Source organism: Salvelinus fontinalis, chromosome 8 (genome assembly GCF_029448725.1).
Source record: "Salvelinus fontinalis isolate EN_2023a chromosome 8, ASM2944872v1, whole genome shotgun sequence".
NCBI lineage: Eukaryota > Metazoa > Chordata > Actinopteri > Salmoniformes > Salmonidae > Salvelinus > Salvelinus fontinalis.
In genome coordinates this window covers 3721724-3747621 of record NC_074672.1, presented here as the reverse complement: position 1 = coordinate 3747621, position 25898 = coordinate 3721724, and the positions used below count along the sequence as shown (strand labels likewise).

The window sequence follows — 25898 nt, the reverse complement described above, 5'->3', positions numbered from 1 at the left end:
GGGATAGTGTACTTATTATACAATAAGTATTATTAAAGAGATGCTTTACATTGAAATACAGATAGAGATGTAGTAGTCCCAGAGATAATGATCCAAGGTCAGTTTTGCATTTCACCTCCTGATGATTATGATGAATGACCATGTTAGATTGAAAAAAACAAAGCTTAACCTGTTTGGGCTGCAGGGGCAGTATTGAGTAGCCACATAAAAGGTGCCCATTTCAAACGGCCTCGTACTCAATTCTTGCTCGTACAATATGCATATTATAATTACTATTGGATAGAAAACACTCTCTAGTTTCTAAAACCGTTTGAATTATATCTGTGAGTCAAACAGAACTCATTTGGCACAAACTTCCTGACCAGGAAGTGGAAAGTCTGAAATCGAGGCTCTGTTCTACTTCCTGCCTATAAATGGGCATGATACGTATTAGTATACATGCACTTCATAGACCTTCCCCTGGATGTCAAGAGGCGGTGAGAGAAGAAATTGAGTGTTTATCTTGGTCTGAAGTGGAATACAAGCTCTTTGTATGATGTGTCCCCCATTTCCGGTTTTCTGGAGAGCGCGAGGAGGTACCTGGGTTTGCCTTCTGTTTAGCTGCCGTTATAGGCGACTACTATCTCCGGCTTTGATTTTATTTGATACATGTGACCATATCATCGTAAAGTATATTTTTTCAATATAGTTTAATCAGATTATTGAAATTTTTTCGGGAGTTTTGCCGTGTTCCGTTCTCTGACTTTGTTGACGATGGAGAGATTCGCGCCACTTGGCTAGTGCGCTTGCTAATTCAAGAGGGAAAATGGACGTTCTAAATCCAAACAACAATTGTTCTTGACAAAGGACCCCATGTCCAACATTCTGATGAAAGATCAGCAAAAGTAAGAAACATTTTATGATGCTATTTCATATATCTGTCGTGCATGTGAACTAGTCGTCGGCGCCCAACTTTTGGGTACTGTAGCTATGCCGAAGCTGGATGTCGTAATGAAGTTATTTTTTAGAATTCTAACACTGCGATTTCATTAAGAACTAATGGATCTATCATGTCCTATACAATCGAGAGGGAAAAAGGCCGTTCTAAAACCAAACAACGATTGTTCTGGACAAAGGACCCCTTGTACAACATTCTGATGGAAGATCAACAAAAGTAGGACCCATTTTATGATGTTATTTCATATATCTGTCGTACATGTGAACTAGTAGTTTGCGGCCAGGTTTTGGGCACGCTCTCGCCATAACTTAAACTACATATTGTAATGAAGTTATTTTTAGAATTCTAACACGGCGATTGCATTAAGAACTAGTGTATCTATCATTTCCTATACAACATGTATTTTTTAGTTATGTTTATGAATAGCTATTTGGTCAGAATATGTGTGTCAGAAAAAGTGTCAGAAAAATATCCGAACGTTGTGGGAAATAGTTGCTACGTTAGCAGAATGTATAACCACTGATTCCAGCTCTAAATATGCACATTTTCGAACAAAACACAAGTGTATGTATAACCTGATGTTATAGGACTGTGATCTGATGAAGAAGGTTAGTCAAAAATTATATATCTTTTGCTGGTTTGTTACGATCGCTAACCTTTTGCTACTGGAAAATGGCATGTGTTTCTGGCTATTGTGGTAAACTAATATAATGCTATATTGTGTTTTCGCTGTAAAACACTTAATAAATCTGAAATATTGGCTGGAATCACAAGATGCCTGTCTTTCATTTGCTGTACACTATGTATTTTTCAGAAATGTTTTATGATGAGTAATTAGGTATTTGACGTTGGTGTCTGTAATTATTATGGCTGCTTTTGGTGCAATTTCTGATTGTAGCTGCAATGTAAACTATGATTTATACCTGAAATATAAAAATTTTTCAAACAAAACATAGATTTATTGTATAACATGTTATAAGACTGTCATCTGATGAAGTTGTTTCTTGGTTAGTTTGGTTGGTTCTTGGTTAGTTAGGTTGGCTTTGTGCATGCTACCTGTGCTGTGAAAAATGTCTGTCCTTTTTTGTATTTGGTGGTGAGCTAACATCAATATACGTGCTGTTTTCGCTGTAAAACATTTAAAAAATCTGACATGTTGGCTGGATTCACAAGATGTGTACCTTTCATTTGCTGTATTGGACTTGTTAATGTGTGAAAGTTAAATATTTAAAAAATATATATTTTGAATTTCGCGCCCTGCACTTGAAGTGGCTGTTGTCATATTCTGGGCGGCCTCGGGCTGCAGCCATAAGAAGTTAATCATGCTCTCTCTCTCTATATCCATCTGTCTCTCGTCTGCAGGTATGTTTTGATGTGAGAGAGGAAGCCAGTCCCATTATCACCACCTCACCCGCTCTTAATAAGATAACCTTCGGGCCAACTGGGAGCCCAAAGCTGATTAGGAGACACCGCTAGAGATGCTATGTAATTGTGATGAACTGAGAGAATATTAGGGTAGCACTGTAATTCATTAATCATATGCTGTCTTCCTTGCTCCTGTTTTACCTCTTTCATTTTGTCTTCTACACCCCCCTCTCCCCACCTTCTCTTTGTTCCTCTTTTTTTATAATGTACACCATATGTGCGTTTGAGGTACAGATTGAACTTGTATTTATAATATAATATTACAATTATAGGATGTATAATGCATGTACTATGTCATTATAACACCTGGATAATGAACTTTCAATATAGCGTTTCACATTCTCCACTGGTTGAAATTAAGTATCTCATTGGAATATTACACCTATCCTGTGTCCTCAGATAAATGCAGATGAAGGGAGTTAGATATGCATACGAAATGTAGTGTACAGTTTTTTTCTGTATATATGAATTGCAAATCAGCCTTTACTTAAATCATGTTTCTAGTCTATTGCATAGTTACAATGTGTACTCATTGATTGCCTCTACATTAACTTACATGTACTTCTCAATTGTAATGTTTTGCTTGACTCGTTATGACGTTATAACTACTTATATTTGCTTCCCCATAATGTTTTGTCAGCCATCTTTGCTGAAGAAAGTCACCAGGGCCAGGTGGCTCGCTTCAAATTCGTCATTTCAACCACTCGATATGATTGGTCATATAAAAACCTTGGGACCCAAATGTATAATGAGTGCTCTACCTTCCCCTTGTGGTGGTCTGGAGCAATGAAGCCTTGACGCTGGGTACCTCTAGTCCCGCGGTGTAAGCTCGCAACTTTTAAAGGAGTCACCACTGTAGACATAGTGACCAGCTCAAATAGACAGAAGCGTGCTATATGGCAGACAAATCCAAACTACTCTCTCGGCATGTCCAGCCCACTCATTATGTCAGCCAATCATGGCTAGCGAGAAGGTTGCTACCTTTTTCTGTGACTAAACCAACTAAGCTCGTAATTTAACATTATTATTTGTATTTACAGATGGCATACAAGTTTCTTACATGAAAGTTAACATGTTCGAGAAGTAATTTCTACCAAAAAAACGCATTTAGATATTTTCTTAAAGTTTACATTCAAACGGCTCTCCTGTGAGGTAGTAACCCGCGACATATGCCTAGTTTCCTGAAACAGGTCACATAGAGCCTGCTAATACAGTGCCTTCAGAAAGTATTCATGCCCCTTGACTTTTTCCACATTTTGTTATGTTACAGCCTACACACTACCCCATAATGTCAAAGTGGAATTATGTTTTTAGATTATATATATATTTTAATAAAAAAATAAAAGATGAAATTGAGTCTAAGTATTCAACAACTTTGTTATGGCAAGCCTAAGTAAGTTTAGGAGTAAAACATGTACTTAACAAGTCACCTAATACATTGCATGGACTCACTCTGTGTGAAATAATAGTGTTTAACATGATTTTTTTATGACTACCTCATCTCAGTACACCACATATACAATTATCTGTAAGGCCCCACAGTCCGAGCAGTGAATTTCAAACACAGATTCGACCACAAAGACAAGGGATGTTATCCAATGCCTCACAAAGAAGGGCACTGTCACATTCCTGACCTTATTTGCCTTTGTTTTACTTTGTTTAGTTGGTCAGGACGTGAGCTGGGTGGGTAGTCTATGTTATGTGTTTCTATGTTGGGTTGAATGTATTGCCTGATATGGTTCTCAATTAGAGGCAGGTGTTTGACGTTTCCTCTGATTGAGAACCATATTAAGGTAGGCTGTTCTCACTGTTTGTTTGTGGGTGATTGTTCCTGTGTCTGTGTCTGTTGCACCACACGGGAGTGTTTCGTTTGTTCGTTCGTTTGGCTAGTCTTTCCTGTTCGTGCGTTCTTCGTGTCTATATGTAAGTTCTCAAGTTCAGGTCTGTCTACGTCGTTTGTTGTTTTGTAGTTTGTGTAAGAGTTTTTGTGTTTCGTCTTTCTTTAATAAATTCATTATATCTACATTCAACGCTGCATTTTGGTCCGACCGCATTAGACAGCCGTTACAGGCACCTATTGGTAGATAGATTTGTTTTAAAAGTAGACATTGAATATCTCTTTGAGCATGGTGAACTTATTAAGTATGCTTTTGATGGTGTATCAATACACCTAGTTGCTACAAAGATACTGGCATCTGTCCTAACTTAGTTGCCGAAGAGGAAGGAAACCGCATTGCGATTTCACCATGACGCCAATGGTGACTTGAAAAAAGTTAAAGATTTTAATGTCTGTGATAGGAGAAAGCTGAGGATTGATTAACAACATTGTAGTTACTCCACAACACTAATCTAAATGAAAAGAGGGAAGCCTTTACATCCTGTTTGCAATAAGGCACTAAAGCAGAGGTCACCAACAGGCCAATTGCGATCGACTGGTTGATCTTCAAGGCATTCCTAGTCGATCATCAAACATTTCTGTAGAAAAGCCAATGATAAAAGCTTGCGCTCCTTTTTTTTACATTTGTGTTGCGCTTGATTCAGAAGCTCTGCGCATGGGTTAAGTTTTCCTATTTTGAAAATTTTAATTTGCCACAAAGACAAACTCTGCCAACCCAGCCAACCGGGAGATCTGTGGCTAAATCCAGTGTGCCTACTGGCCAATTTGATAGCTCAGATCACAGTACCTACAGCTTCCAAGATGTGAGATTTCATAACTTTTAAAACCATGACCAGAGCGAGACTGTTAAAGAATAAAGCAAAGAGCTGCTGTTTTTATGAGTTTTTATGCAGCACTGTCAACACTGTTTTCATTCAACACTATTACAAAACATAAAATGCACTTATCCCTACTTCCACTCGCGCTGCAGTTGCAATGAATGAGTAGCCAGGTGTATTGATAGGACTGCATTTTTAAAATTATTAGCAGCTCGTGTCTAATTTACTTTAGAGGAATATTTTACTTTCCCTGGTCAGAAATGAATTTGTGCATGAGGCAGATGCGGTGCGACTCAAGTTTTACCATCAGGGGGAAGAAAGTGTCCCCTCTCTCTGGTCAGTCTCACCGGAGGAAAGGAAGGAGAGAGCAGGGACCATGAAAGGCGGACCCTCTGTTGCTCTCTCCTCCGCTGAGACTAATGCTGTGTTCAAAACAACTGGGTACTCGCAAATCCCCGACTTCCGAGCGTTCAAGACAACGCAGAAAAAAACAAGATCCAACTGGGAAAAAAAGTTTTGAATTGTCATACAACTCGGAATTCCAAATAGTAAATGCTGGCATCATTCTAGAGCTCAGACTTTCCGACCTGAAGATCACTGACGTCATTATTTGACCTCATTTTCTTTTCAGAGTTCCCAGTTGTCTTAAAAGCACCATGACCATCAGTTGCAGGTACCATCAGTCCAGTAAAATAAACGCTAATTACTGTGCATTCAGAAAGTATTCAGACTGTCCCCTGTTTTCTTTTCACATTCTGTTACGCCTTATTCTAAAACGTATTAAATAGTTTTCCCCCCTCATCAATCTACACACAATACCCCATAATGACAAAGCAAAATGGCTCTCCAACCCTGTTCTAGGGGTCCTAGGCTTGTAGGCTACGCTTTAAGAGATATTTGGCCACTTTAGTTGTGTGAAACAAACGTAATCAAAACATATAGGCCTATAGGCTAGGCTTCATGATGCATAAAACTACAATTTGAAAAACTTGCAAAAAAATGTATGCACTGTTTCTTGCCTTAGACTGCACACTCTGGGGATCATTCACAAGTGATAATATTCTCACCCATCAGAATACTCTCAATTGAATCTTGTATACTCAGTGGCGATGTGTCACGTGGCTCCGCCTCACCAATATCCAGGAGATTTGCATGCAATTATTTTATTTCATGTCACACCAATATTACAGTTTTTAATCTTTATTTCACTAGGCAAGTCTTAAGGATCCGCCCCTTTAAAAAATAATTTGGCCTGAAATGACATACCCAAATATAACTGCCTTTAGCTCAGGCCCTGAAGCAAGGATATGCATGTTCTTGGTACCTTTTGAAAGGAAACACTTTGACGTTTGTGGAAATGTGAAAGGAATGTAGGAGACTATAACACAATAGATCTGGTAAAAGATAATACAAAGAAAAAAACAACCGTTCTTTTGTATTTTTTTTGTACCATCATCTTTGAAATGCAAGAGAATGGCCATAATGTATTATTCCAGCCCAGGTGCAATTTATATTTTGGCCACTAGATGTCAGCAGTGTATGTGCAAAGGTTTAGACTGATCCAATGAACCATTGCATTACTGTTGAAAATGTTGTATCAAGACTGCCCAAATGTGCCTAATTTGTTTATTAATAACTTTATGTTCAACATTGTGCACTCTCCTCAAACAATAGCATGGTATTATTTCACTGTAATAGCTACTGTAAATTGGACAGTGCAGTTAGATTAACAAGAATTTAAGCTTTCTGCCAATATCAGATATGTCTATGTCCTGGGAAATGTTCTTGTAATTTACAATGCTAATCGCAATAGCCTAGGTTAGCTCAACCATCTACCAATCCCGTAGAAGTTAAGAACAAATTCTTATTTACAATGACGGCCTACCGGGGAACAGTGGGTTAATTGCCTTGTTCAGGGGCAGAACGACAGATTTTTACCTTGTCAGCTCGGGGATTCAATCCAGCAACCTTTCGGTTACCGGCCCAACGCTTGTACCGCGCAGTTAGCAAATGAAAATAAATAAAAATCTAATAAAGCATCCGTGGTCGTTCTCCCATTGTATTTTTGTTTTGCTACATTTTCGTTGAGTAGAGCAGCTCCAAAATGCAGCTGTTTCAGCCTCGCTCTGTGCTTTCTGTGGTGGAGCGGCAGACAGAGCGGGAAGGCATCATTGATCTTGTCTGGTTGCACGTGATTGGCTCAGGGGGCTGTCACTCATGAGGACTCTACGTCACCGCAGCATCTGCTGGGAGAGCTAGCCAGAAGCTGCCCATCTTCAGTGCTCCATTGATTTACAGTGTAAGTGCCCGCCCAAGATATTCAATGTCATTGGCCACAGATAAATCAATGTCTTATGCCCGGTAACTTTGATTGGACTGTTGTTTCTGTCAACGTCATAGCTAGCTAGTTGTTTATCACTCACCGTTAGCACGTCTTCAAGCTAACCATTAGCATGTCTTCAAGCTAGGTAGCTTTGCTAGCTTCAACATGCAGACTAGCTTAGCTATCTCCTACCAAGTAATTTCAAACTTAGCGTTGTGAAGGACATGTAGAGATAAAACATCTCGGTGCTCATTAACCACCTAAACTTTAAAATATGGCCATTCAATAAAATAAATCAAGGTGGAAATTAAGATTCAAGTCGAGTGGTTGGTGGTGGCTCATGAAGCAGTGGCAAACATCTGTTTTGAGGTAGGCTAGCTATAATAACCTATAGACTACATGTGTCTTATTGTTGATGTTTGATGGCAGACTGTAATACCCATGGAACCACATGTAGAAGAAGGGTTGTAACTGCAATACATGAAGCTAGGGAATAGCGTTATAAACATTGCATATTGTTAACTGGGCTGCTTTGCAGTGGTGGAAGAAGTACCCAATTGTCATACTTGAGTAAAAGTAAAGACACCTTAATAGATAATGACTCAAGTAAAAGTGAAAATCACTCAGTAAAATACTGCTTGAGTAAAAAGTATTTGGTATTTAGTTTTAAATATACTTAAGTATCAAATGTGAATGTAATTGCTAAAATATACTTAAGTATAAAATGATACATATTTTCAAATTCCTTATATAAAGCAAACCAGGCGGCACCATTTTCATGTTTTTTAAATTTACAGATAGCCAGGGGCATGCTCCAACACACATAATTTACAAACAAAGCATGTGTTTAGTGAGTCTGCCAGATCAGAGGCCATGATGGATTCTACGGCTTGCTCGGGTCCATCGGGCCCCACCTCCCATCGGCCCTCGAGGGGTCTTCTAAGAACAGCCGGACCTCCTCAGCCATTTCACCAGCTGTCATCATCGGCAGCTCTATGGTGAAAAACATCTCAGTTCCCAGGGCAAAAACCCTGTGCTACCCTGGAGACATTACAAGGCTGCTTCCTAACATTGTACGGCAGCTGCCGGGGGCCGACTCTGTTGTAGTCCATATGGGGTCAAATGACATTAGGAGAGCTAGCTAGGAACTGCTGAAAATTGACTTTTAAACATTAACCCAGAGCCTACAATTTCCACGCCCCCGCAGAAATCTAATTAACACAATTAAAAATCCCTATCAAAATCTATCTTTTTAAGTCAGTTATATCTTTTTTTTGCATGGGCTGCATCTCAATCCACCTCATCTGCCGATGTTGCCCTTTCGCATCTGCGGTGAAAGGTAGACATAGGTAGAGCGGTGTTTGTCAGACCATAAGACATCCCGAAAATTGTTCTTGTCACAAAAACGTCTGTAGCGTTCGACCGTTTTGGCCTACCAAGTATTATGACCACTATGTTGGAACATAATCTGTTTTGCTTTAAGATGCCCACAAGATTCGTCTGAAGGTCCCCGGTACCATAATTTTTTTTTTGTGGAACTGTATATATATATATTTTATTTATGGCAGACTTAATGGAAGTATATATGTGACTGACCAGCTTAAATTGGTCTTATGTAGCAAAATTAGAAATTGGGTATTTTACATTGCATTTTTTGAGGAACAATGGGAAAGTAATTCTGCTTTGAAATTTGATAAACTTTTGAGCAAAGGGCCTTTGAAAGTTCTGGCACTTACTGTCGCGCTCTAGTTCATGGGAAATATATGCTACAACCCCAGCCACATCCTGTGGTGGAAAAAGTACTAAATTGTCATACTTGAGTAAAAGTATAACCCATTTCAAATGCCATATATTAAACCAGACAGCACAATAGTATTTCTTTATTTTTTATTTTTTACTGCCGGATAGACAGGGGCACAATGTACTTAAATATGAAAAGTAAAAATATAAACCATTTCAAATTCCTTATATTAAGCAAACCAGACAGCACAATTTAATTTAATTTTTTATTTACGGATAGCCAGGGGCACACTCCAACACTCAGACATAATTTACAAATGAAGCATTTGTGTTTAGTGAGTCTGCCAGATCAGATGCAATAGGGATGACCAGGGATGTTTTCTTGATAAGTGTGTGAATTAGACAATTTTCCTGTCAAAATGTAACGAGTACTTTTGGGTGTCAAGGAAAATGTATGGAGTAAAAAGGACATTATTTTCTTTACGAATGTAGTGAAGTAAAAATATAAGTAATAAAGTAATGTACAGATACTACAAAAAAATACTTGATTAGTAATTTAAAGTATTTTTACTTAAGCACTTTACACCACTGCCCAAATGCCTTTACACTAGTACATTAGCATACTTTATATACTGTTACACATTGACTTATCACATAGTATTCTGTCACGACATTGTCTTTTGGGTGTATATCATGGCCACCCCCCCTCCTCTCTCTTTCCCACGTCAGTTTTTACAACGGTCACAAATACCTGGTAGAAACTGCCATGCATTATTGAGGGAGAGAGTCTACCAGAACAAAGAGCATCTCTTTGTTCAAAACTCCTAATCCTCAAAATGGGAGAACTAAACTATATTTATATTTTTGTGGGAATGGTGGGAATGGTCCGTGGACATTTAAAGAACAATCCTGTCGAAGTTGTTTGATTTTGTGACATCATGAAGGACAGGAAACACACATAACTATATGTCTTAATGTGTACATTTCCCAGCTGTCAGGTTGTCAGGTGGATGGCCTCTACAGTAGGTTTAAAAGGTACAGCCAAATCGCTCCTTGCATAGTACCAATATCAGAAATAGATAGTGTCAATATAAATAAAATATACAGTACGTACAAGAACAATATCAATAACGATATCAGACGAGGTAGTTATATGCAAACAATCAGGGGTAAAGTGGCTGATCAGCAGGAGAATTTTAAAAAATCATAGCAGCAACGTATGGCGTGTGTGTTAGGAGAGAGTCATTTGAATAGAGCCACTTCAGATAGTGCTGATGACTGGTCCGTCCGAATCACACATGAGAAGGGAATCTATTTTCGGAGAGTCTGTTTCTGTCCTGCCCTTGGTGCAGAGCATGCGATGTCCATAACCTCTTCGTCTCAAAACTCCCTGATCTTCTCAAAGAGATAAGTTTGTCTAGTTGGGTCCAGTCCAGGTGGTGCTTGTGCAGGCAGACCATCTATGGGAGGAAGGATCTCAGTGTTGCGCAGCAACTGAAACCTGGTCCAGTCTGAGTTCAAACGCTCCTTAGCGACAACACCAGGCTCCAGAGTATCAAAGCTGTAAAACAGGGAATAGCAAAACATTTATTTGAAGACATTACAACCTTGCACAACATTCACTTCCCAAGTTTAGATAAGAAGAATAAGAATAACCTCATACAATGCAATGAAACTTATATTCACCTGAAGTGCTGGTACTGCTTGATCTGTGGCAGCGGCCTGAAGTACGGAGTCAGGTGTTGTTGCCAGCCATAGCTTTCCACCAGCACCGTACCATCCTCCAGTCCAACCAGCTGTGGGATGTTGACCTCTGTCACAGTGCTACCCTTCACAACACCAGCAATCTCAGACAAAGTGTTCACTCTGGTCTTTCTGAAGCACTGCTTGATGAGGCCGAAGCACAAGTCGGGGACAAACTTGGCGTGGCCTGTAATCAGGAAGTGAAGGTCCAGACTGTGGTGGAGCTTGTGCATGCTCCACCAGGCACAATACCAGAGCACAAACTTGTTCTTGTTTTGGCCACTGCAGTAATCACAATTCAGGTCCACACGTGTTTCCCCAACTCCGTAGTTGGTGAAGAAATAGTGCCTATAGTTGATGACGGCGCTGCTGCCTTTGCTGGATGACATGCCTTAATCAATCAAGTAGTTGACTTGTTGTGGTATTCCTTCACAGCAGACGCCAAACAAGCCAGGAGTTAAAAAGTAGATTGGACCTGGCTGCATATGGTCAGAAGGAAAGTGAACCAGCAAACAGCAAAAGACCATTAAGATACATTGCAATTAATTGTCTCACCCCTGTCAATCTATCTTGACACCGGTCTGTAAAATGTATTTGCCTGCCTCCCATATATATATACAGTTGAAGTCTGAAGTTTACATACACCTTAGCCAAATACATTTAAACTCAGTTTTTGACAATTCCTGACATTTAATCCTAGTAAAAATTCCCTGTCTTAGGTCAGTTAGGATCACCACTTTATTTTAAGAATGTGAAATGTCAGAATAATAGTAGAGAGAATGATTTATTTCAGCTTTTATTTCTTACATCACATTCCCAGTGGGTCAGAAGTTTACATACACCCAATTAGTATTTGGTAGCATTGCCTTTAAATTGTTTAACTTGGGTCAAACGTTTCGGGTAGCCTTCCACAAGCTTCCCACAATAAGTTGGGTCAATTTTGACCCATTCGTCCTGACAGAGACGGTGTAACTGAGTCAGGTTTGTAGGCCTCCTTGCTCGCACACGCTTTTTCAGTGCTGCCCACAAATTATCTATAGGATTGAGGTCAGGGCTTTGTGATGGCCAATCCAATACCTTGACTTTGTTGTCCTTAAGCCATTTTGCCACAACTTTGGAAGTATGCTTGGGGTCATTGTCCATTTGGAAAACCCATTTGCGACCACGCTGTAACTTCCTGACTGATGTCTTGAGATGTTGCTTCAATATATCCACATAATTTTCCTCCCTCATGATGCCATCTATTTTGTGAAGTGCACCAGTCCCTCCTGCAGCAAAACACCCCCACAACATGATGCTGCCACCCCCGTGCTTCACGGTTGGGAGGGTGTTCTTCGTCTTGCAAGCGCCCCCCTTTTTCCTCCAAACATAATGATGGTCATTATGGCCAAACAGTTCTATTTTTGTTTCATCAGACCAGAGAACATTTCTCCAAAAAGTAAGATCTTTGTCCCCATGTGCAGTTGCAAACCGTAGTCTGGCTTTTTAATGACGGTTTTGGAGCAGTGGCATCTTCCTTGCTGAGCGGCCTTTCAGGTTATGTCGATATAGGACTCGTTTTACTGTTGACGTAGATACTTTTGTACCTGTTTCTTCCAGCAAGGTCCTTTGCTGTTGTTCTGGGATTGATTTGCACTTTTCGCACCAAAGTATGTTCATCTCTAGGACACAGAACGCATCTACTTCCTGAGTGGAATGATGGCTGCGTGGTCCCATGGTGTTTATACTTGCGTACTACAGAGGAGCATGGTACTTTCAGGCATTTGGACATTTTCTCAAGGATGAACCAGACCTGTGGAGGTCTACAATTTTTTTTCTGAGGTCTTGGCTGATTTCTTTGGATTTTCCCAAGAGGCACTGAGTTTGAAGGTATCCCTTGAAATACATCCACAGGCACACCTCCAATTGACTCAAATTATGTCAATTAGCCTGTCAGAAGCTTCTAAAGCCATGACATCATTTTCTGGAATTTTCCAAAGGCACAGTAAACATAGTGTATGTACACTTCTGACCCACTGGAATTGTGATACAGTAAATTATAAGTGAAATAATCTGTCTGTAAACAATTGTTGGTAAAATGTATTGTCATGCACAAAGTAGATGTCCTAACCGACTTGCCAAAACTATAGTTTGTTAACAAGAAATTTGTGGAGTGGTTGAAAAACAAGTTTTAATGACTAAGTGTATGTAAACTTCTGACTTCAACTGTATGTATATATATACACTGCTCAAAAAAATAAATGGAACACTCAAACAACCGAATGTAACTCCAAGTCAATCACACTTCTGTGAAATCAAACTGTCCACTTAGGAAGCAACACTGATTGACAATAAATTTCACATGCTGTTGTGCAAATGGAATAGACAAAAGGTGGAAATTATAGGCAATTAGCAAGACACCACCAATAACGGAGTGGTTCTGCAGGTGTTGACCACAGACCACTTCTCAGTTCCTATGCTTCCTGGCTGATGTTTTGGTCACTTTTGAATGCTGGCGGTGCTTTTACTCTAGTGGTAGCATGAGACGGAGTCTACAACCCACACAAGTGGCTCAGGTAGTGCAGCTCATCCAGGATGGCACATCAATGCGAGCTGTGGCAAGAAGGTTTGCTGTGTCTGTCAGCGTAGTGTCCAGAGCATGGAGGCGCTACCAGGAGACAGGCCAGTACATCAGGAGACGTGGAGGAGGCCGTAGGAGGGCAACAACCCAGCAGCAGGACCGCTACCTCCGCCTTTGTGCAAGGAGGAGCAGGTGGAGCACTGCCAGAGCCCTGCAAAATGACCTCCAGCAGGCCACTGGAGGTCATTCCGCTACCCAGAATAGGAAAGCACCCTGGCCCAAACAGCCGACCAAGCCTGTTACCAACCCTTACTAAACTTTAGGAAAAAATTGTGTTTGACCAGTTACAATGCTATTTCACAGTAAATAAAGGAACAGCATATTTTCAACATGCTTATAACATGCTTACCAAAACACACACAAAATAAGCCTTATTGCGCTACTTACTACAACAAATAAAAACGTGGATCCTAAGGAGCACTTTAAGAGGGAGAGAAAGAGAGACAGAACCGGAGAAGCATTAGGGAGACAGGCAAGTTATCCAAAACAATAACAAAAAAATACGATATGGGGGCTCGAGGGCGCGGGACAAGGCATCAGCAAGGACATTTTCTTTGGACTTAATATGGCGAATGTCCAAATTGTACGGCTGCAAAAACCGTGGCCACCTCATAAGCATCTAATTTGGGTTCTGCAAGGACCGCAGATACGTTTGGGGATTATGATCTGTGTACACCACAAGAGAGGTGCCACCTGAACCAACATACACATCAACATGTTGGAGAGCCCAAATATGCACATGTGCTTCCTTCTCTACCATAGAATAATTGAGCTGATAGGAGTCAAACTTCTTGGAGAAGTAAATAATTGGACGGTCCACCCCCTGGACATCTGCATGCAACAGAACAGCGCCAACAGCTACATTACTAGCATCTACAGTGCATTCGGAAAAGTATTCAGACCCTTTCACTTTTTCCAAATGTTGTTACATTATAAAATGGATTAGATAAAAACATGTTCTCATCAATCTACACACAATACCCCATAATGACAAAGCAAAAACAGTTTTTTTGACATTTTTACAAAAACTTACAGGCTGTCTATATAAGATCCCACAGTTGACAGTGTATGTCAGAGCAAAAACCAAGCCATGAGGATGAAGGAATTGTCCGTAGAGCACAGAGACAGGATTATGTCGAGGCACAGATCTGGGAAGGGAACCAAAACATTTCTGCAGCATTGAAGGTCCCCATGAACACAGTGGCCTTCCATCATTCTTAAATGGAATAAATTTGGAACCACCAAGATTCTTCCTAGAGCTGGCCGCCCGGCCAAACTGAGCAATCGGGGGGAAATGAGGTGACCAAGAACCTGATAGCAGAGCTGCAGAGTTCTTCTGTGGAGATGGGAGACCCTTCCAGAAGGACAACTATCTCTGCAGCACTTCACTAATCAGGCCTTTATGGTAGAATTGCCGAAAAGAAGCCACTCTTCAGTAAAAGGCTCTTGACAGAGTTTACCAATAGGCACTTAAAACTTCTTTTGGCTGCAGGGGCAGTATTGAGTAGCTTGGATGAAAGGTGCCCATTTCAAACGGCCTCGTACTCAATTCTTGCTCGTACAATATGCATATTATTATTACTATTGGATAGAAAACACTCTCAAGTTTCTAAAACCGTTTGAATTATATCTGTGAGTGAAACAGAACTCATTTTGCAGCAAACTTCCTGTCAGAAAGTGAAAAATCTGAAATCGAGGCTCTGTTCCAGGGCCTCCCTATTAATTTGCTTGAAATCTATTAGTGTACATGCACTTCATACGCCTTCCACTAGATGTCAATAGGCAGTGAGAGAAGACATGGAGTGTATAGCTTGATCTGAGGTCAAAAGAGAGGTCTTGGATTGACATGACCCCAATTTCCTTTGTTCAGGAAGGCGCGGGTAGGACATCAGCATTGGCTTCTGAAAAGCTTTCGTTATAGACGGCTACTATCTCCGGATTTGATTTTATTTGATAAATGTGACAATATCATCGTAAAGTATGTTTTTTCAATATAGTTTTATAAGATTATTGAAATTTTTTCGGGACTTTTGGCGTGTTCCGTTCTCTGTGTTTGGTGACGATGGACAGCTTCGCGCCACTTTGCTAGCTTTGGTTGCTAAATCGACAGACGAAGAGGACATTCTAAATCCAAACAACGATTGTTCTGGACAATGGACCCCTTGTACAAGATTCTGATGGAAGCTCACCAAAAGTAGGACCCATTTATGATGTTATTTCGTATTTCTGTCGAAAATGTTTAGACGTATATTGCGCCCAGATTTTGGGCGCTGTCTCGCTATAACGTAAGCTGTATGTCGTACTAAAGTTATTTTTAGAATTCTAACACGCCGATTGCATTAAGAACTAGTGTATCTATCATTTGCTGTACAACAAGTATTTTTTAGTAAAGTTTATGATAAGTTATTTGGTCAGAATAGGTGAGTGTCAGAAATATATCCGGAGATTCTGGAAAAAAGTTGCTACGTTTTCACAATGTATAACCACGGATTTCAGCTCTAAATATGCACATTTTCGAACAAAACATAAGTGTATTGTATAACCTGATGTTATAGGACTGTCATCTGATGAAGTTGGTCCAGGTTAGTGAAAAATGATATATCTTTTGCTGTTTTTTTGCGATCGCTAACTTTTGCTGCTGATAAATGGGTTGTGTTTTTGGCTATTGTGGTAAGCTAATATAATGCTATATTGTGTTTTCGCTGTAAAACACTTAAAAAATCAGAAATATTGGCTGGATTCACAAGGTGTTTGTCTTTCATTTGCTGTACACCATGTATTTTTCATTCATATGATGAGTATTTAGGTATTTCACGTTGGTCTCTGTAATTGTTCTAGCTGCTTCGGTGCTATTTCTGATTGCAGCTGCAATGTAAAACTATGATTTATACCTGAAATGTGCAAATCTTTCGAACAAAACATAGATTTATTGTATAACATGTTATAAGACTGTCATCTGATGAAGTTGTTTCTTGGTTAGTGTCTAATTCTATCTCTATTTGGTCGGTTTTGTGCAAGCTACCTGTGCTGTGAAAGAAATGTCTGTGCTTTTTTGTATTTGGTGGTGAGCTAACATAAATATACGTGGTATTTTCGCTGTAAAACATTTAAAAAATCTGACATGTTGGCTGGATTCACAAGATGTTTATCTTTCATTTGCTGTATTGGACTTGTTAATGTGTGAAGGTTAAATATTTCAAAAAAATATCTTTTGAATTTCGCGCCCTGCACTTGGACTGGCTGTTGTCATATTGAGCCCGACTTAGGGCTTGCAGCCATAACTCTCAGACCATGAAAAACAAGATTCTCTGGTCTGACGAAACCAAGATTGAACTCTTTGGCCTGAATGCCAAGTGTCACGTCTGGAGGAAACCTGGCACCATCGCTACAGTGAAGCATGGTGGTGGTAGCATCATGCTGTGGGATGTTTTTCAGGGGCAGGGACTGGGAGACTAGTCAGGATCGACAGAATGATGAATGGTGCAAAGTACAGAGAGATCCTTGATGAAAACCTGCTCCAGACCGCTCAGGACCTCAGACTGGGGCAAAGGTTCACCTTCTAACAGGACAACGAGCCTAAGCACACAGCCAAGACAACACAGGATAGGCTTCGGGACAAGTCTCTGAATGTCCTTGAGAAGCAAACCCGATATAACATCTCTGGAGAGACCTGAAAATAGCTGTGCAGCGACGCTCCCCATCCAAGCTGACAGAGCTTGAGAGGATCTGCAGAGAAGAATGGGAGAAACTACCCAAATACAGGTGTGCCAAGCTTGTAGAGTCAAGACTTGAGGCTATAATTGCTGCCAAAGGTGCTTCAACAAAGTACTGAGTAAAGGATCTGAGTGCTTATGTAAATGTGATATTTCAGTTTTATTTTTTGTATAATTTGTAATAATTTATAAAAAAAAACAGTTTTTGCTTTGTCATTATGGGGTATTGTGTGTAGATTGATGAGGGAAAAAACATGTAATTCATTTTAGAATAAGGCTTTAACGTAACAAAATGTGGATCAGGTCTGAATACTTTCTGAATGCACAGTACATTCAAACGAGGGTCAAGAAGCACTGTTGCAGAACACAAGAGTGTCTTTACATTCTCGAATGCAGCTTGACATCTGTCCGACCAAACATACTTCATCTGAGCCTTAAGCAAGTCGGGTCAGGGGTGCTACCACTGAGGAGAAGCTCTTACTGAAGCGTTGATAATAACCAACCATGCAGAGAAAGTGCATAAGCACTTGATAATAACCAACCATGCAGAGAAAGTGCATAAGCACTTTCTTAGTCATGGGAGGTGGACACTGTTCAACAGCTTCAACTGTGGCATGCACTGTGGCAGGCTTACCACACCCTGACTGACCACTTTTCCCAGAAGTGACTGTTGCCTTAGGAAACTCACATTTGGCCAGATGAACTATCAAACACACCCAAGCCAACCTATCAAAAAGTGCTTGTATACATTGGACATGCTGAGACTAGGTGTCACTATAAATGACCACGTCATCCAAGTACACTGCACATCCATCCAGACCGGAGACAACACGGTTCATGAGGCGCTGAAATGTTGCAGGTGCATTACGCAAACCAAAAGGCATAACTGTATAAGAATAACAGTCCAGAAGTTGTAATGAAAGCACAAATCTCCCTTGCGCTTGGAGTCAAGGGGACCTGCCAGTACCCTTTTAGAAGATTGAACTTGCTCACAGATTTAGCAAAACCCACTTGATAAACACAATCCTCCAAACGAGGAAGAGGAAAGGAATCAGGCGTCGTAGAGTTGTTAACTTTACGATAGTCTGTGCATGGCCTTAAAGATGCTTCAGGTTTCTTGACTAACAGACAAGATGAAGCCCAACTGGAACAAGAATTTTTAGCAATATCGTTATCCAACGTTTACTTGACTTCTGAGTCTAAGTGCTTGCGCTTGTCAGGAGAAACACGGTTGAAGTCCTGCCTTATTGGCTGAGCATCTCCGACATCAACATCATCCTCAATGAGATGAGTACGAGAGGGCGTATCAGAAAACAGTGCCGGATAACTTTCAATGAGTACAACTAACTCAGTACGTTTACCATCATCCAAATTCCCCAACAGAGCATGCAAATTCCCTAACTCTCCTGAATTTTTTTAACAGCCTTGCAAAACACTATCATCAGGAGCTGAACTCTCCTCCTCATACGAAGTATGAGGCAAAAAGAAGTCTAGGGCAACTGAGAATTCTGAAAGGACAGAACTAACTCTCAGGGAACTATCACCTGACTTAGCAGGAGTCGATGCCGATGAACGAGAGTTCCTTGGCAAATTCAGATGAAAAAAGGTGGCCTTCCTGCGCTTAGGAGTTGCAATCAGGTAGTTCTGTTCAGACCCTTTGCACACCACTGTGGAAGGACCAGTGAACTTATCCTGAAAACGAAAACCTACAATAGGTAAAAGAGCTAAAAACTGGTCACCAGGGCTAAATTGTCTATGTTCAGACCGACGGTCATAAATATGCTTCATCTTTACTTGTGCACTTTTCAGCTTCTCTTTTGCCATTTCACCAGCAGGGAACAGTCTATTACGAAAACCATTGACATAATCGAATACATTTTGTGGTGGCTCTACTGTTCCCCAGCTGCCCTGCAACACAGCCAGAGGGCCACCCACTGCATGTCCACAAACCAGATCATTTGGACTGAATCTTATACTCTTCTGCCGACAGTAACCGTGGCAAACCTTCCAAATCACAATTTAGCTCTGTACAGTATGGATGCAGGAAAGACTTTTGGGTTTGATGAAAACGCTCTAACGCACAGTGAGTGCGTGATAGGCAGAGGACTGGTTATGCTTGACACGAAGCTGGTGTAGCACTTGTGCAAACATGTGAGAGGTAGAATTAGAGACTTGTTCACTCTGAATGACCTTAGGAATGCCAAACAGAGAGGAACTGAGATAAAGCCTTCACAACAGACTTAGTAGTTATTGTGTGTAGCGAATAAGCAGCAGGGTACCTGGTTGCTGCTTGGCACATCACTGTAAGCAATAACTACTGCCAGACTTAGAGCGGGGCAAAAGACCATCACAGTCAATGATCAAGTGTTCAAAAGGCTGACCAACGGCATAGGATACAGAGGAGGTTTAATTGATTGATTTGTCTTACCAGTCAACTGGCATGTGTGACATAGCCAACTGGCATGTGTGACATGTTTTAATGTAAGCAGAGATGTCACGCTTCAACCTTGGCCATAAAAAGTAACAAACAAAACGGTCATACGATTTCCTAACTCGCAAGTGTCCAGCAACATTATCATGGGAGGTTTGAAGAACTGACTGGCGAAACATAGAGGGAACTACAATCTGCATGATAGGATCACCGACAAAGTTTTCCCAATGAGGCACCCACCTCCGAACTAGCATACTGTTCTGAAGCGAGTAACCTTGTGCAGAGCATTCTATCCCATCAGCTGGCAACACTCTGTCAAACACCTCCTTCAAAGAAAGGCCATCCTGCTGTTCCTTCACGAAGTCATCACGAGAAACAGGCAATAGATGCTCAGGCAAAGGCGAGTCAAACGATTTTGTAACAGACACAGCATTTTGGTCAGTTACTGACACCTCATGGCTCATGGCACGTGTCCCTGCACAAGCTGGATAGATAAAGGGAGAGTTCTCTGACTCCTGCCTAGACCTGTACACCAGCTAACTGGTTACCCAGAATAAGATCGATACCCTCAACTGGTAGATGAGGACGCACACCAACACGAAGCATTCCTTTCACAAGATGTGAGTCAAGTTACAATGAATGCACAGGAACAGGATAAATGAACAACCCCATCCCATGAATGAGTATAGAATCATCTGTATCAGACTCGGAAGAGATACGGATTCACAAACAAATGATTCCACAGATCCTGTCTCTTGCAAGATGTTGGCTGAGAGAGGTTGATAGAGAAGAGAAGTTGATAATAAAAAGATTGTGGGAGCTGTTTTGTTAGACTTCAGTGTAGTTTTTGATATTATCGATTATCTGCGGCTGGAAAAACGTAAGTGTTATGGCTTACATCCCCTGCAATAATGTGGATCGAGAGTTAGCAAGGCTGGCCCTTAAATGTACATTTTTTATAAATTTCTGTCACGAATACTACCGAAGGTGACTCCCCTTCCGTTCGGGTGGCACTCGGCGGTTGTCGTCGCCGGTCTACTAGCTGCCACCGATCCCTTTTTACTTTTCGTTTATGTCTGTCTAATTGTTTTCACCTGTTTCTTGTTGGGGTTTTGGGAGGGGTACTATTTAGGTTAGTTTCTTCCGCTAGTGTTTGTGCGGGCTTATTTTGTGAGTTCATGTTACGTCGTGAGTGGATTATTTGATTGTGGGATTTTTGCTGTCCAGCTTAATTTAAACAGTGGTCTGTGGGTTGTGTTTGCGCCTGTGTTTTGGCGTCACCCTTTTGTACCTGTTCCTGTTTTATGCTGTGGACATTAAAGCGTTTTGTTCCCGTAAAACTTTTGCTCTCTCTGCGCCTGACTCTACACCCATCATTCACCTGACGTTACAGAAGCCCGCACCTACTGATGGAGTCAGCAGGAGCAGCGACCACCCCTCTCCACACGATGGAGGAGAGAGCCCTGCATCATACGTCCATCCTACATCGCATTGGTTCGGCAATGGATCAGATGATGGAGAGGATGGATCGTTGGGAGAGGAGTGGTCTCCCTACTACCCCACCTACCCTCCCACCAGCAACATTACCATCTCCTCCAGCGGGAGCCGGTGCCAGCGTCCTGCGCATCACGCCTCTGAGGGAGTAAGATGGAGCAGCGGCCGGGTGCCAGGGATTTCTACTCCAACTTGATCTCTACCTGGCCACCATTCGGCCTGCTCCCTCGGACGAGGAGAGCGTGAGTGTCCTCGTTTCCTGCCTGTCGGGTAGGGCCCTGGAGTGGGCCAACGCCGTATGGAATGGACCCGACTCAGCGAGGGGTCACTACCTGGACTTCACCCGCCGTTTCCGGGCTGTGTTTGATCATCCCCCGGATGGCCGAGCGGCGGGTGAGAGGTTGTTCCATCTCCGGCAGGGGACGAGGAGCGCGCAGTATTTTGCGCTGGATATTCGTACTTTGGCTGCTGGAGCAGGGTGGAACAACAGGGCCCTGATAGACCACTACAGGTGTAGCCTAAGGGAGGACGTCCGCAGAGAGCTGGCTTGTCGGGACGCTACGCTCAGCTTGGATGAGCTGATCGACATGTCAATCCGGCTAGACCATCTGCTGGCTGCTCGCGGACGTTCTGAGAGGGTCCTGTCAGTTCCACCTCCTGCCCCCCCCGCTCCAATTCCTAAGGAGTTAGGAGGGGCTGCGTCTAGGGAGACCGGAGGAGGAGGCTCCTCCTGTACCCATTGTGGCCGGAGAGGGCACACTTCCGGTCGGTGCTGGAGGAGTCCATCTGGGAGTCGAGAGGGCAGGCAGAACACTCCTCGGTCACCTCAGGTGAGTCAGCGCCACACTCTCCCAGAGCTTCCTGTTGTTCACATGTTTTTGTTAATCTATTTTCTAAGGTTTTTCCCATCTCTCCAGCATAAGGCGCTAGTCGATTCAGGCGCAGCGGGGAATTTTATTGATCGCGGACTCGCTCAGAGGTTGAGGATTCTGCTCGTTAAGGTAGACCCCCCTTTCCCCGTGCACTCCTTAGATAGTCGACCATTCGGGTCAGGGCTGGTCAGGGAGGCCACGATACCTCTGGATATGATGACGCAGGGAAATCATAAGGAGCGGATTAGTCTGTTCCTTATTGATTCACCTGCGTTTCCGGTGGTGTTAGGGATTCCCTGGCTGGCTATTCACAATCCTACGATTTTGTGGAGACAGGGAGCTCTCCAGGGGTGGTCTGATGAGTGTTCAGGCAGGTGTTTAGGAGTTTCCATCGGTGCGACAACGGTGGAGAGTCCAGACCAGGTTTCCACCGTGCGCATTCCTGCTGAGTATGCCGATTTGGCTATCGCCTTCAGTAAGAGGAAGGAGACCCTATTACCTCCCCATCGACAGGGGGATTGCGTGATAAACCTCCAGCTAAACGCTGCACTTCCCAGGAGTCACGTGTATCCGTTGTCCCAGGAGGAGACGTTGGCTATGGAGACATACATCACGGAGGCTCTGGGACAGGGGTACATTCGGCCCTCCATGTCACCCGCCTCCTCAAGTTTCTTTTTTGTGAAGAAAAAGGAGGGTGGTTTACGTCCGTGTATTGATTATCGAGGTCTAAATTCCATCACTGTGGGTTTTAGTTACCCACTACCTCTCATCGCTACGGCGGTGGAATCATTTCACGGGGCGCGATTCTTCACAAAATTGGACCTCAGGAGCGCATATAATCTGGTGCGTATTCGGGAGGGAGATGAGTGGAAAACCGCGTTTAGTACCACATCTGGCCATTATGAGTACCTCGTCATGCCGTACGGGTTAAAGAATGCTCCAGCCGTCTTTCAATCCTTCGTTGATGAGATTCTCAGAGACCTGCACGGACAGGGTGTAGTGGTGTATATTGACGACATCTTGATCTACTCCGCTACACGCGCCGAGCATGTGTCTCTGGTGCGCAAGGTTCTTGGGCGACTGCTGGAGCATGACCTGTACGTGAAGGCAGAGAAATGTGAGTTTTCCAAACGAGCCGTTTCCTTCCTGTGTTATCGCATTTCCACCTCGGGGATGGTAATGGAGGATGACCGCGTAAAAGCCGTGCGTAATTGGCCGACTCCGACCACGGTAAAGGAGGTGCAGCGGTTCTTAGGGTTTGCCAATTACTACCGGAGGTTTATCCGGGGTTTTGGTCAGGTGGCGGCCCCTATTACCTCACTGCTGAAGGGGGGCCCGGTGCGCTTGCAGTGGTCCGCAGAGGCGGAGAGAGCTTTCTGTCGTTTGAAGGCGCTGTTCACCGACGCGCCAGTGTTGGCGCATCCTGACCCCTCTTTGGCGTTCATAGTTGAGGTGGACGCATCCGAGGCTGGGGTCGGGGCTGTGCTCTCCCAACGCTCGGGTACGCCACCGAAGCTCCGCCCCTGTGCCTTTTTTCCGAAGAAGCTCGGGCCAGCGGAGCGGAATTATGATGTGGGGGATAGGGAGTTGTTGGCCATGGCCAAGGCTCTGAAGGTGTGGAGACACTGGCTCGAGGGGGCTAAGCACCCTTTTCTCATCTGGACCGACCACCAGAATCTGGAGTATATCCGATCAGCTAGGAGACTGAATCCTCGTCAGGCAAGGTGGGCCATGTACTTTACCCGATTTCGTTTTACGATTTCGTATCGACCAGGTTCCCTCAATAATAAGGCCGACACGCTGTCCCGACTATACGACACTGATGACCGGTCCATCGATCCTACTCCCATCATTCCGGCGGCTAAGCTGGTAGCACCGGTAGTATGGGAGGTGGACGCGGACATCGAGCGGGCACTAAGGGCGGAACCTGCGCCTCCACAGTGCCCGGAGGGTCGTAGGTATGTGCCGCTCGCTGTTCGTGATCAATTGATTCGATGGGCTCATAGTCTACCCTCGTCAGGTCACCCGGGTATTTCAAGGACAGTGCGAATTCTTAGAGGGAAGTACTGGTGGCCTACCTTGGTGAGAGACGTGCGATTCTATGTCTCCTCCTGTTCGGTGTGCGCCCAGAGTAAGGCTCCTAGACATTTGCCACGAGGGAAATTACAACCCCTCCCCGTTCCACAACGGCCGTGGTCCCATCTATCGGTGGATTTTCTTACTGATCTTCCCTTGTCTCAGGGGAACACCACGATCCTGGTCGTTGGGGATCGGTTCTCGAAGTCCTGCCGTCTTATCCCGTTGCCCGGTTTCCCTACGGCCCTGCAGACTGCGGAGGCACTATTTACCCATGTCTTCCGGCACTACGGGGTGCCCGAGGATATCGTTTCTGATCGGGGTCCCCAGTTCACGTCCAGAGTATGGAAGGCGTTTATGAAACATCTGGGGGTCTCGGTCAGCCTGACCTCGGGGTATCACCCGGAGATTAATGGGCAGGTGGAGAGAGTGAACCAGGAGGTAGGTAGGTTTCTGCGGTCGTATTGCCAGGACCGGCCAGGGGAGTGGTCAAGATACATCCCCTGGGCAGAGATTGCCCAGAACTCACTAAGCCACTCCTCGACCAACATGTCACCATTTGAGTGTGTGTTGGGGTACCAGCCGGTTCTGGCACCATGGCATCAGAGCCAGACCGAAGCTCCTGCGGTGGAGGAGTGGGTGCAGCGCTCTAAGGAGACCTGGAGAGCCGTCCAGGAGTCTTTGCGTCAGTCGAGTGGACGGCAGAAGAAGAGCGCTGACCGTCACCGCAGTGAGGCCCCCGTGTTTGCACCGGGGGACAGGGTCTGGCTCTCGACCCGGAACCTGCCCCTCCGCCTGCCCTGCCGGAAGTTGGGTCCGCATTGTGTAGGGCCATTTAAAGTCCTGAGGAGAATAAATGAGGTGTGTTATCGATTGTTACTTCCTTCGTATTATCGTATTAACCCCTCGTTTCATGTGTCTCTCCTCAGGCCGGTGGTAGCTGGTCCCATGCAGGAAGGTGAGGTTCCGGAGGTCCCTCCGCCCCCTCTGGACATAGAGGGGTCCCCGGCGTACACGATAAGGTCCATACTGGACCCTAGACGCCGGGTGAGTGGCCTGCAGTACCTCGTGGACTGGGAGGGGTACGGGCCGGAGGAGAGGTGCTGGGTCCCGGTGGGGGATATATTGGATCCAAATCTACTAAGGGAATTCCATCGCCTCCATCCGGATCGCCCTGCACCTCGCCCCCGGGGTCGTCCCCGAGGCCGGTGTCGGCGCGCTGCGGGGGCCGCGCGTCAGGAGGGGGGTACTGTCACGAATACTACCGAAGGTGACTCCCCTTCCCGTTCGGTTGGCACTCTGCGGTCGTCGTCGCCGGTCTACTAGCTGCCACCGATCCCTTTTTACTTTTCGTTTATGTCTGTCTAATTGTTTTCACCTGTTTCTTGTTGGGGTTTTGGGAGGGGTACTATTTAGGTTAGTTTCGCCCGCTAGTGTTTGTGCGGGCTTATTTTGTGAGTTCATGTTACGTCGTGAGTGGATTATTTGATTGTGGGATTTTCGCTGTCCAGCTTAATTTAAACAGTGGTCTGTGGGTTGTGTTTGCGCCTGTGTTTTGGCGTCACCCTTTTGTACCTGTTCCTGTTTTATGCTGTGGACATTAACCTGTCAAGGATCAGCGTGGCGCTAGCGGCAAACCCCCCCCCCCCCCCCCACTGAAAAACCAGTGCCGCGAAATTCAAAAAAAATATTTTTTTTAAATATTTAACTTTCACACATTAAAGTCCAATACAGCTAATGAAAGACACAGATCTTGTGAATCCAGTCAACATGTCCGATTTTTAAAATGTTTTACAGGGAAGACACAAT

The 25898-nt window shown here is 43.5% G+C and overlaps 1 pseudogene; it reads left to right on the top strand.

Annotated features, from left to right (window-relative positions):
• The window catches only part of LOC129861413 (ankyrin repeat and fibronectin type-III domain-containing protein 1-like), a 64252-nt pseudogene extending 40104 nt beyond the window's left edge, over positions 1 to 24148 (top strand).
• Positions 24149 to 25898: the final 1750 nt, after the last annotated feature.